The sequence below is a fragment of the Trematomus bernacchii genome, unplaced genomic scaffold (genome assembly GCF_902827165.1).
Source record: "Trematomus bernacchii unplaced genomic scaffold, fTreBer1.1, whole genome shotgun sequence".
In the NCBI taxonomy this organism is placed as follows: domain Eukaryota; kingdom Metazoa; phylum Chordata; class Actinopteri; order Perciformes; family Nototheniidae; genus Trematomus; species Trematomus bernacchii.
The window spans coordinates 11386133-11404697 of NW_022987851.1; the positions used below are offsets into that span (position 1 = coordinate 11386133).

At 38.8% G+C, this 18565-nt stretch overlaps 1 pseudogene; it reads left to right on the plus strand.

Moving 5' to 3' along the window:
* Positions 1-1484: 1484 nt before the first annotated feature.
* Positions 1485-15988, plus strand: LOC117469035 (annotated as a pseudogene).
* The last annotated feature ends 2577 nt before the right edge of the window (positions 15989-18565 follow it).

Sequence of the window (18565 nt, forward strand, 5' to 3'; positions counted from 1 at the left end):
GATTCAGGAAGGCAGGTGCGTAGTAAGCCCATACGGTGCCAAGGGGGCTATCCCTATCCGTCTAGGGGCGGGGGGGGGAGGGTCCCCCGGCACTGTTTTTTGAGCACACTTTCTGCGAGGCAAGCGCAGCAGGGTGTGCTCTGTCAGCCGCAGCCCAGATTTCTCCTCGGTCACAACCGGGTTAAAGAAGAGGGGGGGGCAGCAGCTGCTGACCAGAAAAGCCGGTCAGGGGCAGTAGGGTGGATTGTTGTTGGACGACAGTGCGCGTATACATCAGGGCTCCACCCACTGTACCCATAGAGTCCAGTAGAGGGCGGAGCCTGTGAGAGATATAACGCCGGGTTACGTATTGTAACCCTTGTTATATAAACACAGGCGGAGCCCTCTACTCAGGGCACTGTCTGTCCTGTTCCGCTCGCTGAAGAGAGGTATAGGATAGCAGTCAGGAGGCGAGGCCTCCTTTTATACAGTGTGATGCGCGTGCATTCAGGTAGGCCCGCCCTGGGCCGGCTACGTCTATAGAAGTCTCAGTGGGAGAATGCACGCGGGATAAGGTAGTACCCATAGAGTCCAGTAGAGGGCTCCGCCTGTGTTTATATAACAAGGGTTACAATACGTAACCCGGCGTTTCATCCCTGTGCGATCAAAACTCACTGTTCAATAAAAGATCATTTTACCTTGAAAATCAGTACATTCTAATAGTGACCCAGGTGGTGGTTTTAGGTATACAAAAACCTCTGGCGGTTCTAATGTTTTAAGCAGGTGCAGGTGAGTGGTGGCAATCAGCGAGATGATGAACAGCTGGAGCGGTGTGGAGACGGAAATCCAAATGTAGGTCAGCCACGCCCAGCCAGGAAGACAGACAACAACAGAGGAAAAAGAGGAAGGCCGCACTGTGGATCCTCACACAAGACTTGTTTTGTCATTTTTGCTTTCTTTTTAGAAGATACATAAAGCCTAAAAAAGATGGGGAGCAATGAGCAAAAAAACATACATGAAACAAGACTATTTCTAATATTCCCCCCACCTCCTTTTCTGAAAATCAAATACTGAACCTAGAAAAAATATAAAACATGTACAGTATATTGGCCATTTAATGACATGTCTGGCTTGTCAGGGCCAGTTCTGCTGTGATGGCTTTATATCAGGGTATTTGGGCATCCATCCAAACAGCATGACTGATGATTATTTGAAGAAAAGTTACATATAAAATATAGAATAGAAGAAATACATCTTGTCAGCGCTGGGCATGGCAGCACAGTGACGTATGGTAGGAGGGAAGCATAGTCTGGAAATCATTATAAACCATTGAGAACACACAGTACAGTTTGCCACCTTGACGACAGTTGATGATGGAGATGTCTCTTATTGGTCTGATACTGTCTATAAGTTTGTGTGAGCTCAACTCAGCTGTTGTTTTGAATAGTTATGGGGATGGTTCTGAAGCTTCATCTGTTACATGTAAGCTAAAAGGTACCACTCGTCAACCTGCATTCTCTATGGACGGTGACTATGTCATTGGGGGTGTTTTCTCCATTCACTATTACATGCACACAGTGAAGCATAACTACACCACCATGCCCGAGCCACTAAGCTGCACAGGGAGGTTAGTACAGGAAGATTTTGGCTAAATTGTGGGGATATACAGTATATTGATGTTTATATTGTGAATTTGTGTTGCCATGTAGTTGTATGTAACAAAATGTGGATTTGTTTTCTCTTTCATAAAAATGTATAGTTTAACTGATTTATATACATTTCACAATTTTTAAAGAGAGATATGTGGAATTTAGGATTAAATTGACCATTCAGCCAAGTTATTGTGATTTTTGGATATCAAGTGTTTTGGATTTTGCCTAAAGAGAAGCTGTTCGTTATTATCCAGACCATATATTTGAATTGCAGTCATCCAGTCTATCACGTATTATTTTAAAATCTTAAAGTTTTAACATTAACACCGATGTCTGTGTGCAGTATCGACTCCCGTGAACTGCGCTCCTCTAGTGCAATGGTCTTCGCCATCGAGCAGATTAACAACAGCACGGAGCTGCTTCCGGGGATCAAGCTTGGTTATGAGATCTATGACTCAGGTGCCTCGGTGTCCGTGGCGGTGCATGTTGCATTTCAGCTTTCAGGGGGAATGGACCCGGTGTTTAACACCGGCGACAAATGCTCGCAGTCTGGTATGGTGATGGCCGTCGTTGGTGAGTCTGGGTCCACGCCTTCCATCAGTATGTTGCGCGTCATCGGGCCCTTCAACATACCTCAAGTAAATATTAAGAATTTATTGCAAACTGTGTTTGAGTCCATTACTTGTTTTGCCTCTGTCCCGTTAAATAACTGTTGTTTTCTTTAGGTGAGCCACTTTGCCACGTGTGCATGCCTGTCTGATAAGCAGCAGTACCCGAGTTTCTTCAGAACAATCCCGAGTGATCAATTCCAGGCTGACGCGCTGGCCAAGCTGGTAAAACACTTTGGCTGGACTTGGATAGGTGCTGTCCGGTCGGATTCTGACTATGGCAACAATGGCATGGCGTCTTTCCTGCATGCAGCACGTAAAGAGGGGATCTGTGTGGAATACTCTGAGTCTATCTTTCGGACCCACCCACGTAGCCGGATCCAGAGAGTAGCTGACGTTATCTGCAGGTTTCTATATCACTGATTCTCCTTTAGTTCACTGTGCTGACACTGACCTTCTGCACAGAAAACCAAAACAAGTTCTATAAGTGATGGAACATGTTTTTACTACAACAGGAAATGTGCCAATATATCTGTTGCTCATCTCTTATGTTTTGTTTTTCTTCATACTTATGACTTGTATTGTTATAAAATACAATTATACTCATATATTGTAACTATTGTTTGTATATGTCATTGAACGTCCCTCCAGGTCAACGGCTAAGGTTGTTCTGGCATTTACTTCCCCTGGAGATATGAGGATTCTGCTGGAGGAGCTGTCCCGCAAGCCTTCCCCACCTCGCCAGTGGATAGGTAGTGAGGCCTGGGTAACCGACCGAGACATGCTGAGGTTCAGCTTCCTTGCTGGAGCCATCGGATTTGGCATTAAAAAATCTGTCATCCCAGGTCTGAGGGACTTCTTGCTGGGTCTCTCTCCCTCTAAAGTGGCTGACTCCCCATTGCTCACCATGTTCTGAGAGGAAGCTTTCAACTGCAGGCTGGTAAAAAGTGAGAAAGTTGTGCCAATGTAACCATACATGACACTCACGGAAGTGTCTTGATTGTGTTAGTTTTTTTATTTTCTGTCAAAGTGAAACTCCCTGAATTTATCAGCCTGTTAAAGACCAAACCCCAGATTTTGACTGAAAGGGAAATCTAATATTTGTAATGAAATACATGAGGCGGACATAAGGTGCATCTCGGTGAATGATCTCACAATGTGATGTTCAGGTCATGTTTATTAACAATGCTGTCTAATATATTGTAAATAACATACATGTACATTATTCTACTTAGGCTATTATGCAGTGATTCCAGACTGTTTATTTGTTTAGTTGAAAGCTATTTATTCCTCAATGCACAACAATTTAGGAAAAGTCTTCGTTCAAAAATTGTCATAAAATAAATGCTGGGAAACAAAGTGGCTGACTCCCCATTGCTTACCATGTTCTGGGAGGAAGCATTCAACTGCAGGCTGGTAAAAAGTGAGAAGGTTGTGCCAATTTTAAACATTCATGACACTCACGGTAGTGTCTTGATTGTGTTTTTATATCAAAGTCAAAGTCAACTTTAATGTCTCTGTCTGTACACACAAACTGGAAGATATATACGTTTTAATATAGTATTATTATTATAATATAAGTATTATATAAGTGAAGCTCCCTGAATTGATCAGCCACAAAACCCTGTTTGCTAATCCTGCTAATGTAAAACATATAGTGCAGAGTTAAAATATATGTAAAATAAAACACATATAAAATGTGGAATATATTTGTTGACAGGTTTTCAGTAATTGTAAAATAAGGAAGATGAACTGTAAACAGGAATTTAGTAAATGTATGCTTTATGAGAAGTAATGTATACACGGTATATGCACATACATAATGTAGGTGAGTTGAAGTACAAGTATTTAAATGTAGAGGGACAGTATCAAAGTCCTGACTTCAAGAGTTCAGCAGTCTTATTGCATGTTGAATCAAGCTGTGTAGGCCTGTTAGTGTGTTACCGTCTACCAGACAGCAGAGGGCAGAAAGTGTATTTCTAGTGTGATAAGGGTCTCTGATTATCCTGTACTGCTGGTTCTAGTGTCCATCATGCATCATTAAAATATACAAGTCAGTATTACTGAAAATAAATAAATAACGTAAAAAACAGATAGACATGTCGGCTTGTGTGAAATTTGATGTAAAGTAAGCATGTTATAAGATTAAATCTCAACACTAAAGACATATTTTTTTTGCAAAGCTTGTTTGTCAGGTTAAATAACACAATACACACGTAAGAATGAATGAATGTAATTGTCATGGCTAAAAACACCTCCCTCTGTCTCTGTGTTTTTAGGTGAAGCCACGGACAGGAGTGTGTGTGATGGAACTGAAGATATAAAGACGCTCCAGAGCTCATACACTGACACATCTCAACTTCGAATCACTAACATGGCGTACAAGGCTGTCTATGCAATAGCGCATGCCATTCATAACGCAGTGTGTCAGAAAACTGATTCTACTACACAGTGTGATATGTTCACTAAGCTAGAGGCCAAAGAGGTCAGTAAAAATAATGATGTTCTTTTAAGCTGCACGTCTATGTTATCAAATGAATACTCATTTTATTTATTTTTTATGATCTCTTTTATCCCCTTCACTATCTTCCTTTACTTCATCCCTAGGTTCTTAATCAGCTGAAAAAAGTAAATTTTTCCCAAAATGGTTATGATGTGTCATTTGATGCCAACGGGGATCCTGTGGCCACATATGAGCTGGTAAACTGGCAAAGAAATGAGAGTGGCAGCATTGAGTTGGTGACTGTGGGGCAATACGATTCATCACTGCCGGTGGGCCAGGAGTTCCTTATCAACAGGAACCTCACCTGGGTGGCGGGTGGCACACAGGTGAGGAGCCCCAAAGCAATAATTTAACATATCACATTTTCATATCATCTCAAGGGGTATGATGTATCATACCTCGGTACCTCGTGAAAATTCCGATGTTACGAATAATGAGAGACTATTTTTAACATGAAATGTTACGTTTTATTGTTTAAAATACACGTTTACTTACTTTAAAAAAGAAAATTACAAAACAGAAATGTAAAAGACACAAAGAAAAACATTGTGAAGAAAAAAACATGAATTTATCCTTTTTTAATTTTAGCTTCAGAGCACACTTGTCGACATGTGAGTTAATTTGTATATATGTGACAGGTGCCTGTGTCAGTGTGCACTGACAGCTGTCCTTCAGGCACTCATAAAGTGCTTCAGAAAGGAAAACCCATCTGCTGTTATGACTGTACACCGTGTTTCGAGGGAGAGATTAGCAATGCTACAGGTATTTGTTTTTCTAATGTATGTTTACAACATAAAATATAAATTCTAACTGCTTAAAGCTCTTTTCTTTTTTTCAGATTCCTTTGAATAGGCGCGTTCACACCGGAGTACTTTGGAGTACTTTTCCCACAATAGTTCATCAGAACTACGATATATTTGCGTTCACACCAAAAAGCCCCAGGAACTAAAGTAGCTCAAATTAGTTCGTCCGACCCGCTTTTCAGTCCCTGCTAGAGAGCAGGGACTGTTGTGGGAGAAAATAGTTTGTACGTCTGATTGGCTGTGCAGAATGCAAACCACGCCCGTTTGACTCTGAATTTTTTTTTGTAAGCAGCCATTGTATTTGCTCGCTTTGGGCAGCGCACCCGAAGAGATTACTTTTGTGAAAGCAGTTATTATAGCAACACTAAATAAATCGTCGGAGCGGTGGAGTGATGAGGATGTGTCTGCGCTTCTGGCGATTTACTCGGAGGACGCGAAGTGCCGCATTCAGAAGCTTCTACTGAATGCAGTTTCCGTGGCTCAGCAAAGTTAGCAGACCTTGCAAAGTCATGTCGGGACGACTACGAAGGTAAAATAAAATACATGCACTGCACTGTTTTAATCTGCACAATACTGGTCTTAGATGTACTTTTATTTGCTCAGTAGATCGAGCTAGCCATGCTAGAACTTGCTATAATAGGTCCAAGCTGGCTAACAACATCTAGCTAGCTAGCTAGCTATTCTCAGCCGTCCCCGCTATGAACACGTTTTGACTTGTGAATAAGTGTGCAATGTTCTGTAATTTGCTTCACTAACTCATGGCACTAATCGTGTATTTCAGGCGAGGTGTTTCTCTCAGGATTAGAAACTAGTTTTCCCCTCCGGGATAAAACGATAATATAACTTTAGCAATTAGCATGCTAGCTGGACATAATGCTACCTCTAACAATACGTTGTAGTTGTTATAATTTCAAGTCATTTGCAACATTCATTCTACATGTTAATGGTAAAAGCTTAAACAGTTGATTACCTGCATGCCACAAAGACTGATGTTCTAATATTTTTGCACATTTAAGTAGAAATGTAATTGAAATTCTATTTATTTTTCCTTTTTTTTATTGATTGTTCTAATTGTACTCAGCCATGTTATGTTAGATGTCAATCCACTTACACTGTAACTACTCTGGCCTTGAAAGAAGGTTACACATCTAACTGATGTCCACTAATCCCTATAAAACAAAGTTCAAACATACATTAAGCACAAAACAATACATGTTGTACACTGTCCCTGCCTGCACCATGTCCAATGTTGGACAATGTTGTCTCGTTGTTGCGATTAAACTGATCTTGTATCTTGCATATTTCACCTTAGGAAAGTGGGCACGCGATGACAGCTTCCTTGACACCATCATGGCGATGGACCGCCGTGCCATGGTCAGCAAGGAGAATGAGGACCTGCGTGCCAAGGAGATGCACGACGAACGGCTGCTGCATTCACACAAGGCCCAGGAATCGAGGTGGAGCAACAAAATACCTTTCAGACTGGGCTTCTGGCAGTGCTAAGCGAGCTGATTAAATCCAACAGGCCTTCAATACAAAAATTAAGAAAAACTTGTCGTCGTTGATAAACTGTACAATGACTTGTTGGGAGGCGTGTGGTGCAGTGGTCTGGTGCGTTGGTGTTCGGATCAGGGGAGCAGAGGTTCAAACCCCACTGCAGTCAGGATGTCGTTGTGTCCCTGGGCAAGACACTTCACCCCAAATTGCCTACACCTGGGAAAGTTAATTTTGTATTATTGTGATTATATATATATGCCACTGTTATTAATACTGACACCTAACTTTGCACTAAGGTGTGTCTGCTGTTGAGCCTACCTATTGTTATTATATATATATATATATATATATATATATATATATTGCCACTGTTATTATATTGTTTTGATACTACTGACACTTATTGATCTGCTGCTGATAAATAAAAGAACCTACATGCACGGCACTAGCATCATGACTGTCTTTGTTTAAACCAGCAGCAGTGCAGCGGTACACAGACTAACCTGTGTGTGTGTAACGTAGTTCTTCAAGTGTGTATGCTTAACATGTATGTATTTATCACAGTAAAGATGGTATACAAAAGCTTTTTAAAGAGCTTTCAACCTCATCCCATTGTCTTTAACACACATTTAACATAATAATATACTCATATTAATATACAAATATACAGTATGAGTACTGTTTTGATACTGACATTTCATCTTTGCACTAAGGTGTGTCTGCACTATTGTAATTGTGTCTGTGGTAAATAAAAGAGAGAACCAAATGCACTGTACAAAAGATCAGCTTTATTGTCAATTTACAATTTCCATGCTGTTCAGATGCCTCAAGGGCTGTGCGCGTGTCTTGCCCCGCGGCGATTTTTTTAGGTTGCGTCTCCCCAACGTTGCTTCCAGGCGAATACAGAGGAGTTGAAAAGAGCCCTTGGACATTCGGAAATCTTTGATCCACTGCACATTGGTGTACGTTGGCACCACCTTCTCCCACCAGGCCGTGTGTTCTATCCCTTATGAAACAAAAATATATTGTAATATATTGGTAAATATAATACAATATACTGGATCATACATTTCCATATATGGGAAAGTAGTCCTTATATTTTTAAATATATTGAAATATATGCATGGACCATGTATGGCTATATATTGATACATATAAAAAAAATATATTGCAATGAAAACAAAAACTGCACTATACATTTAAATGTAATAGTTTTATTGAAACACTCATTTATCTTTCATGAGTTACACAAGTTTACATAAAATTGAACAGATATTCATAAACAGTTATCTCACTTCGTTTTGTATAGTTACCCACTTTATATATGAACATATGTTTGATGGTAGCCTATATATAAAAAAAGTACAAATTGTCCATTGAATGATGGAAAATAATATACAGTTTATAAATATATATAGACACACACATAAATGCACGCATATATATATGCATATATGCACGCATATATATATATATAAATATGCATATATATATTCACATATATATATTTATATATATATGCATATATGCACGCATATATATATGCATATATGCACGCATATATATCTATGCATATATTATGGCCGACCGGCTATTTGGAGTGGAACGCAGCCCATCCACAGCAGACAGCCCAAACAGTATTCGAATGCGCCACTTCCGGCTGATTTCGGGGAGCCCCCCCCCCCTCTCCAGCAATAGATTGATCTGATTGGCAGATTCAAATCTGCGTTGCTGCCTCTGTCTGTTGATTCTGTCGCTGAGTGTCAAAGAGAAAGCATTCATCAGGTGCTTCGAAACGGAAAATTAAAAAGAAACGAGAGGAAAATACAGCACCAGAGTCAGGTATGTGTGTGAGCATTTAAAACTATTTTAAATTGAAATAATTCTGCATGTACACTACAAGTAGTCTAGTTGCTTAATCCGTATGTCCCGTCTCTCGGCACTACACCAGCTACTTTAGCTAACGTTAGTTAAATTAGCTATGTTAGTTCCCTCGTGTATGAGTGTATAACCGGTCCGCAGCTTTGTGAACATTCAATTTCGAAGATTTTCGATGTTACAGTCAACTGAAGTCGACCCAAAACAGCCAAAAATAGCGGACCTTTAGATCGCTAACATTTTAGCATAAGTCAATGGAGTTTAACATAGCGAAAACTAGCCCCACGGCTAACGGACATTTTCTGATTGGTCACGATGATGAGCTAGTTAAGTAATGTAACCACATTTAGTCTATGTGTTGTAAATTCCCCTTGTTCTCCTTGATCTGCATTATATCGTTCGTGTTTTAGTCAGGCACATTTAGGGACAGCTAAAGTAGTGAAGCTACGGGTCCTCGAGCTGGTTACACATGTGTGTTCATGACAGGACATTATTGCGCATCGTCACATGCATAATTACCATCGTCACAGAGAGAATGCGTTCGTGAAGAATATATGCAGATCTTTAGTGTTGGTAATGTTATAAGATTGTATGCATAGTGTCCTGCTGAGTCAGTGTGTTAATGAGTCTTGATGTCCCGTTTTTAGTTGCTATGTTGTTCAGGAATTGAGCTAATGCTAGCTAGTTAGCTAAGTTAAGCTATTCAGTGATAGTGTGTGGATGAGATGCTAACTTAGCTTTTATTAGCCGTGTGTTTGCAACGTGTCTAATGTGTTTTAGCAACAATTAGTATTGCTGTTGCTTATTATTAATAACCATAGTCTGGTTAGTTATTGTAATTTGAACCTTATTTCTATTTCTGTGTATTTTGCAGAAACCATTCATTCATTCTCTACTCTACGTTATCATTATCATCATACTCATCAACCCATTCAACATCCTGTATGTGATTCCACATCAAGCATGATGTATTCTGTGTTGATGATCAGAACCAAGCTAATATAAAGTCCAAAGACTGTACTTCCTGTCTCCGTGTCAACTCTCTAACCGGAGTGCTGTTTTGGATAAAACGGCTGCAGCACAAACATCACAAAACACATAAGATTCCCCAATACTATGTGTTCTGATGTTAGTAACTATGTAGGCTAACATTAGTTAGGCTATGTGTTGTGGACTAATGCATTCAAGTTAGTTCACATTTTAGTTGTTATTGCCCCTGCTGACAATTGTGTGGATAATATGTAGCCTACAGTCAATGGCATTTCACATTTTGCTCTCCAGTGTATGTTATTTTAATGTTGACCCATAATACTATATATCTATATATTTTACAGGAGCATTGTTGAAATTCATAGGTCGAACTAAGCCTGCAGAACCACAAGTCAAGAGGACAGAGGAGCCAGATAGCAGTGGTGACTGAGACAGAATAAATAAGGAGAGAGGGCCCATGCAGAGAGGCAGACATCAGTAGTGAGGAATCAGACCCAAAATACACGAGGACAGAGGAGCCAGATCGCAGTGGTAAGGAATGCACTGTCATTTAATTTCACTGTAATTTTACTTTTCACATATCACTTTATTCACTATTCAGCTTAGTTATCCTTGCCATGAAGGAATGAATGATTGAATGGATGAATGTTCTATATTATTTTAATGACAGATTGAACCACAGTAATATTGTTTTAGAGATGTTATATGTTTAACTGCTATGCCTGTCATCTCTGCTCTTTGTCATTGTGTTGTCTCCTGGGTTCTGTAGTGCCCGGAGTCTGTCTTTTTATTTTTTTCCTCCCAAACCCCATCCCCTCAGGACGCCTTTTGCCTCCTGTCAGGTCATCATTGTAATAAGAATTTGTTCTTAATTGATTTTCCTGGCTAAATAAAGGTTCTACTACTATTTATTCAGCTATTTTATTACTGGTACTGCTAATTGCACTATGCGTATTGTTGTATATTGTATATACGTATGTATTTACTACTACTACTTACAAAATCGAGGGTTGTAGCTTTGTGTCAGTACATATTTCAGGGTTTTTCTATGCCTTTGTTAATCTAAATTCTAATACTCATAGGCGACTACCACTCCTGCCGATGCCGAGGCCCAGTTCTCCCTTCCCACCACCCCAGGCTCATTGTGCTAGGTAAAACTCTCATTCAATAAAAGTAGTCTTTTAAAGGTGGGGTAGGTAATTTTGGAGAAACCAGCTCGAGTGCGCTAGAATTTGAAAATACACAGCCGGAAAAAATGTGCCACTTCCTTACAGAGCCCCTCCTCCAACACACACGAACGCGCACATGACCAATGAGGGCACGAGATAAGTTTGTGCACAGATGGAAGGCTGACAGGCAGGTAGGCCATCCAGTCATTTCAGCCGGGCCGGCTAAAATAATTGGTTGTGCTTTTTACAGTACCACGGCTTCCACAGATGATATTTTTTTATGGATTTTTTGTCAAAGCACTTCAGATATTCATTGCTATCGGGATGTTAAGAGCATTCCATGGAATATAACAAAAAGTGTATCTCGAGCCGGTTTCTCAAACTTACCTACCCCACCTTTAAAGATGAATGCAATTACATTTAAAAAAGTTTTAAACAGAACTGTTACAGATGCAGATGCTTGGTCCAAATTCCATAAAATATACCAACCAGTAGCGCCACACTCAGACGAAAATGTACAAAGCCTATTCTTCCACTATTTGTATTCCCACATTATTCACCAAGCCAGCCCATGCTTTAATATAGATATTATGGATATTGTTATAATTCCTGCTGTCTTTTGTGAACTTCTAATTATTTGTAATTGTTCTGTTCCACAGATGCTGTAGTAAACCACCATCCAGGGACCAAGACATCAGATATAAGAACATCCATTAACACAAGGATTTGTGAGTAAAGGCACGAAAAAAACAAGATTGACGATCAAATAGGGTACAAGACTGTTTTTTTGGCCCTGTTCCGGACCTTGTTTTAATGAGTGATCAGCTCATGTTTAAAGTTGTCACCAGGTGAAACAAAAAACAAGATTGTTAAATAGGATAACAGACTGCTCTTTTTGGCCCTGTATGAAATAACAATGCATCATTTATTAACTATACCTATACAAAATGTAATACATTTTCCCTTCATTATGTAATAACACCTCCTTTTGTAATAATTTGCCCATTATGTAGTAAACAAGTTCAATGCAAATATGTAATACATGTCGCCACATTTTGAAATATATTATTACATATTGCTGTAGTTATTACAAAATGAGTTGCAAACAATAACATTACAACTGTTTATTTATTTATTCAACCATGAATCATCCTTACTCATAATTTAAAAATATTTCAGTAGAATATCTTTCATTGGCCAAAACTAGATCAAGTGTTACCATATTCATTAGCCAACATGTATATCAACATCAATTTTGGGATATATTTACAGTTTGGTTATGGTTACATAATGAATATTACAGTTTTTTAAAAGGGCAACTCACGCATTTTGTAATAACCATTGCAAAATGTAATAATTTATTACAAAATGCAGGGAAATTTATTTTATATTGCGTTCAGGCTGTTACAGAATGCAGCAGATTATTACAAAATGTGGGTTTTATTACATAATTACATAAAAATGTTCTTGAGTCATTACATAATGTGTTGTTTATAGGCCTTTTCTTTTATTCTTTCCTTGTCCTTCTTTTAATGAGTATTTTGATAACTGTTACACATTGATAGAAAAAAACAAATTAAGCTTCTCATTATTCAGACTCAGCTCTCAGCGCTTAAGCTTCTTTTAAATGTTGATAAAACCAAGGTAATGCTCTTTTCAAAAACTAAAAAAGACACCAGAGCCTGTTTTAGATATTGTAATTACACAAGGAATAAAACTTGAAGTGGTTACCTGTTACAAATACCTTGGTATCTGGCTTGATGATTGTCTCACTTTTAAACTTCATGTCAATAACCTGCTTAAAAAACTGAGGGTTAGGCTAGGTTTCTTTTACAGGAACAAGTCCTGTTTCTCACTTGAGGCCAGGAAAAGGCTAGTCACTGTGACCTTTTTACCTGTACTGGACTATGGTGATCTGATTTATATGAATGCACCTGCCCATTGCCTGATCAAGTTAGATGCCGCCTATCACAGTGCACTGAGATTTGTGACAAACTGTAAAGCATTAAGTCATCACTGTACCCTGTATGCAAGGGCTGGTCTGCCTTCACTAACTGTACGGAGGCTCAGTCACTGGTACATTTTTATATATAAAGCCATGTTAGGGAAACTTCCTTCCTACATCTGCTCCCTGATCTCACGGCGAATTGTAAGTGGCTACTGCCTGAGATCGAATGTTGTGATTTTATTAAATGTGCCAACTGCTAGGACTGTCTTAGGGAAGATAGCTTTTAGATGCGCAGCTCCGCTAACTTGGAACAGTCTGAGCAATTTGGTTCCACTAAATGTTTTTAAAGCAAGGATAGATGCTATCCAATCGGAAACTGTTGGAACCTGTAAATGTTACTAGCTATGTAAACTGTAGTCACTGTAAATATGCTGTATGATGTCCTTTTTGTTTTTCTGTTATGTTTATATGTATTCATGTGGAACCTACTTGCAGCAGGTCACCCTTGAAAAAGAGATCAATGATCTCAATGGGATTCACCTGCATAAATAAAGGTTTGAAATGAAATGAAAGATTTTTTTTATCAGAACATGCATTTCTCCTCATTGTGAACATATATTGCACTCATGTTCAGAATATATGGTACGTACATGGTCTTTTATAAATCTGAATATATATAGTGCATACATGTCCCCATATAATTGTGAATATATAGCGCATACATGTCCCCATATAATTGTGAATATATATAGTACATGTCCCCATATAATTGTGAATATATTCTACATACATGTCCCCATATAAATCTGAATATATAGCGCATACATGTCCCCATATATTTGTGAATATATATAGTACATGTCCCCATATAATTGTGAATATATTCTACATACATGTCCCCATATAAATCTGAATATATATAGTACATACATGTCCCCATATATTTGTGAATATATATAGTACATGTCCCCATATAAATGTTAATATATAATAAATGTATGTTCACATATATACACAACCAATATATTATATATATTTACATATATTACTCAATATATGGAAAGCGGCAATTACTGATGTATTATCACATATATTACAATATATTATCACAATATATTATTCAATATATCAATTTATTGTAATATATTAACACGATATATTATTCTATATATCTTCAATATATTTTCAATATATTTTGTAGATATGAATAAATATGTTTTTCATGTTGATTATTAATCAGTATCACTTGGTGTAGCCAACAGCAAGATTTCCTTTATTAAATCTTTTCAATTAACCAGTAAATCAGAAAACAAAATAATGCAATATATTGACAGTTAATATATGGGGAAATATATTTTCTTTGCGTAAGGGATTGTTCAGCCAGAGAGAGCGCGGGACACGACGCGTTCCGTAGTATTCGCATATCTGAAACACATACAAAGACACAAATTAGCCCTACATAACTCCATAAATCCTACATTAGATAGTATTAATGTGATTTAATGAACGTACCATTGCTGTTCTTTGGGCGTGATAACGGTCATCATGCTCAGCTGTCCTACGGCGAAACATGTCCATAGCGTGTGCTTTTCGTGGTCCAATCCTTTTGTTAAGGCTTCTTAACCACCTTCGCCTCCGACTCAGCATTTCTATTGCAATTGAATGGTCGATCTGTATTTGTATTTGTGGCTGAGTTATTGTCTTAAATAACTCAGTTACGAAGCTGTATAACACGACCACTAAAACGTCAACTCCATACCGTGTCTGAGGTTGGAAGGTAAACAGAAGCATACAGCGGAAGCGGAAGTTTTTTTTCTTCTTCTTCTCTCGGTTTTTTGGCGAATTGCAACTTTAAGGTGCATACCGCCACCTACTGTACTCGCCGTGAAGTTGTTTGCGGCCTGCCAGTAAACCCAAAGCAGAAGAAGAAGAAGTGACGTCAGCGGCTCATTTGCCTAATCCACCCCCAGGAACTCATTTTGTTGTGAACGCGATCTGCTTTAGTTAATCAGAACTAAAAGAGCTCTCATGAACTTAAGTTCTCATGAACTACTGTGGGAAAAGTACTTGGTGTGAACGCCCCTATTGTTTCCCTTGCCCCAAGGAATTCTGGCCTAATGCAGAGAGAGATACGTGTCTTCCCAAACCTGTAGAGTTTCTTTCCTTTAACGAGCCCCTTGGAATCGTATTAGCTGCTTTTTCAATCGGTGGTGCCTGTCTCACCATTATAACAGCGGCTGTGTTCTATCGTCACAGGAGCTCACCAATTGTCAGGGCCAACAACTCTGAGCTGAGCTTCTTGCTGCTCTTCTCCCTGACTCTATGTTTCTTATGTTCATTAACGTTCATTGGAGCACCCTCGGAATGGTCCTGCATGCTGCGCCACACAGCGTCCTCTGCATGTCTTGTGTTCTTGGAAAAACTATAGTAGTTCTGACGGCCTTCAGAGCAACACTACCAGGTAGTAATTTGATGAAATGGTTTGGGCCTTCACAGCAAAGATTGACTGTAGCGTCTTTCACGTTTATTCAAGTTTTGATATGTACTATTTGGTTAGTTCTTAGTCCCCCCTTTCCAATGAAAAACCTCACGACATACAAGGAGAGAATCATCCTGGAGTGCGCATTAGGATCAGCTTTGGGGTTCTGGGCTGTACTCGGGTATATAGGCTTACTGGCTGTCTTTTGCTTTGTGTTAGCTGTCCTAGCTCGGAAACTACCTAATAACTTTAATGAAGCCAAGCTTATCACATTCAGCATGTTGATATTCTGTGCAGTCTGGATCACATTTATCCCAGCATATGTCAGCTCTCCTGGGAAATATACTGTGGCTGTGGAGATATTTGCCATTCTGGCCTCCAGTTTTGGACTAATTACGTGTATATTTGCTCCAAAATGTTTTATTATTTTGTTTAAGCCAGAGAAAAACACCAAGAAACATTTAATGAGCAGGGGTTTGTAAAAAATATAGATGGCTTTATAAAGCTTATACTGTGCACATTCAAATATGCTTTCCTTGTTGATTTAAATATTCATATTGGAGTTTCTTTTATGCTCAATATTTTACTAATTGTAATGTCATTTTGTGAATTTACTAATAATACCGTATTTTATAATACATTTTTATCAGTTACTGAACATATAAAATAAAGTGAATAAATAAAGTCAACATTCAGACCGTGTGTGGTACTTGATAAACATTTCCAAAAAAATATTAAATACTGCATAATCGTAAGAAAAGCTGGCTGAATTGCTATAACATTATTGCCAAAGAGGAAAATACAACATCCCATAGTCCACAAATCGTTCAACAAGTTCATCATTTTTTTTTTTATATTCTTATTATTATATTTAAAATATAACCATTTTCAAAGATTGCATCTTTTGGGACACAGCACACCAACTGAAACACATACAATGCTCAGCTGTGAGTCAGCCATAAGCAAACACACCATTATAAAATGCTCATTAGCTTTACAATATGATGTAGCCACCCGTAGGTGGTAGGTCTGGGTTTGTTTGGTCTAAAATAAATCTGATATTTCTGAATCATCTGAGTCTTAAAGGTAGGGTAGGTAAGTTTGAGAAACCGGCTCGAGATCGCTAGAATTTGAAAATACACAACCGGAGAAAATCTGCCACTTCCTTATAGAGCCCCTCCTCAAACACACACGAACGCGCACATGACCAATGAGGGCACGAGATAAGTTTGTGCACAGATGGAAGGCTGACAGGCTGGTAGGCCATCCAGTTATTTTAGCCGGGCCGGCTAAAATGATTGGTCGTACTTTTTACAGTATTACGGCTTCCACAGATGACATTTTTTTATGGATTTTTTGTCAAAGCACTTAAGATATTAATTGCTATCGGGATGTTAAGAGCATTCCATGGAATATAACAAAAAGTGTATCTCGAGCCGGTTTCTCAAACTTACCTACCCCACCTTTAAAAGGCAACAATTAAAATAAAATGCAATTGTTCAAATGGAATTTCATTAAGTACATTTTGTATCATCCTTTAATGTATATTCTCAAAAGTAACCTGGATATGTTCCAGTCTTAGTAATAGACACTTAAAAACCTTTTAATAGTATTGTTTAAATTAATTTAATAATTAATCACATTATTAGTCAATCTCCAAACACATTTCACACGAGCCGTCCGTAGTCTTCACCTATGCAATTGTTTTTCGTTGTGATTGGTTAAACCAAATATTCATTGGCCTTGGGGTCATTATGTATACTACAATTTGTCCTTGCCGGAGGTCCTGCACGGCTGCTTATTTGTTTCTTATTTAGCCTGGTTTTTCCAGTTGTTTTTAATGTTCCCAAAAGTGTGATGGGAAGTAAATAACTATGTTAAGAGAGAGGTGTGTCGAATTAAGAAGAGACTGTAGCGGAGAAACAAAGGATTTTGGGAATACTGTCGATCAAGTGAGAGGTGTTGCATCTATCTTACCTCAGTGTGTGAAACTGGCAGACAGTGAGCCTTTGGCCCTGCAGTCGGGAGGGGATGTTGTGATTGGAGGGCTGTTCCCTCTGCATTTTGTGGCTCCTAAGCCGCAGAACAGCTACCACAGCAAACCCCAGCTCAGTGGGTAAGTGTGAGGATACTGATGATATCTTATACAGGCCCCTGTTGATGGTTTTGGTTACAAATCAGACTCTAAAAACAATTATTTGTCCTTGTTCAGGCCTCTTTTAGGTAAAACAACCTCTGTTAAAGGGGCAACTTATGAAAACTATAAAGGTGCTGCTGAAAAGCCTTCACTGTTTCAGAGGGTCTGCACAGCACAACAAACAGCGTTGTTCTGAAACCACTAAGCAATAGTCACAAGAATCTCAGCCAAGATGTTTGCTTTAAAAAAAAAAAAAAAGCCCACAAAGCTTAAAAAGATGGGGAACAATGAGCAAAACAAGATTATTTCTAATCATCCACCCACCTCCTTTTCTGAAAATCATATACTGATCCTAGAAAAACATAAAACATGTACAGTATATTGGCCATTTAAGGACATGTCTGGCTTTTCAGGGGAAGTTCTGCTGTGATGGCTTTAGATTAGGGTATTTGGGCATCCATCCAAACAGCATGACTTTGTCAATGATGATTATTTGAAGAAAAGTTACATATAAAATATAAAATAAAATAAATACATCTTGTCAGTGCTGGGCATGCTCTCTCTCTAATAGCAAAGTGACGTATGGTAGAAGGAGGGAATCGTCTGAAAAACGTTATAAACCAGTGAGAACACACAGTACAGTTTGCCCAATTGGCGACAGTTGATGATGGAGATGTCTCTTATTGGTCTGATACTGTCTATAGCTTTGTGTGAGCTGAAGTCAGTTCTGAATAGTTTTGGGGATGGTGTGAAACAAGCGGCTGGGCTTACAGGGGATAGGACTGCTGCTGTGCTTAGCACTAATGCTTCATCTGTGACATGTAAGCTACAAGGTACCACTCGTCAACCTGCATTCTCTATGGACGGTGACTATGTCATTGGGGGTGTTTTCTCCATTCACCATTACATGCACACAGTAAAG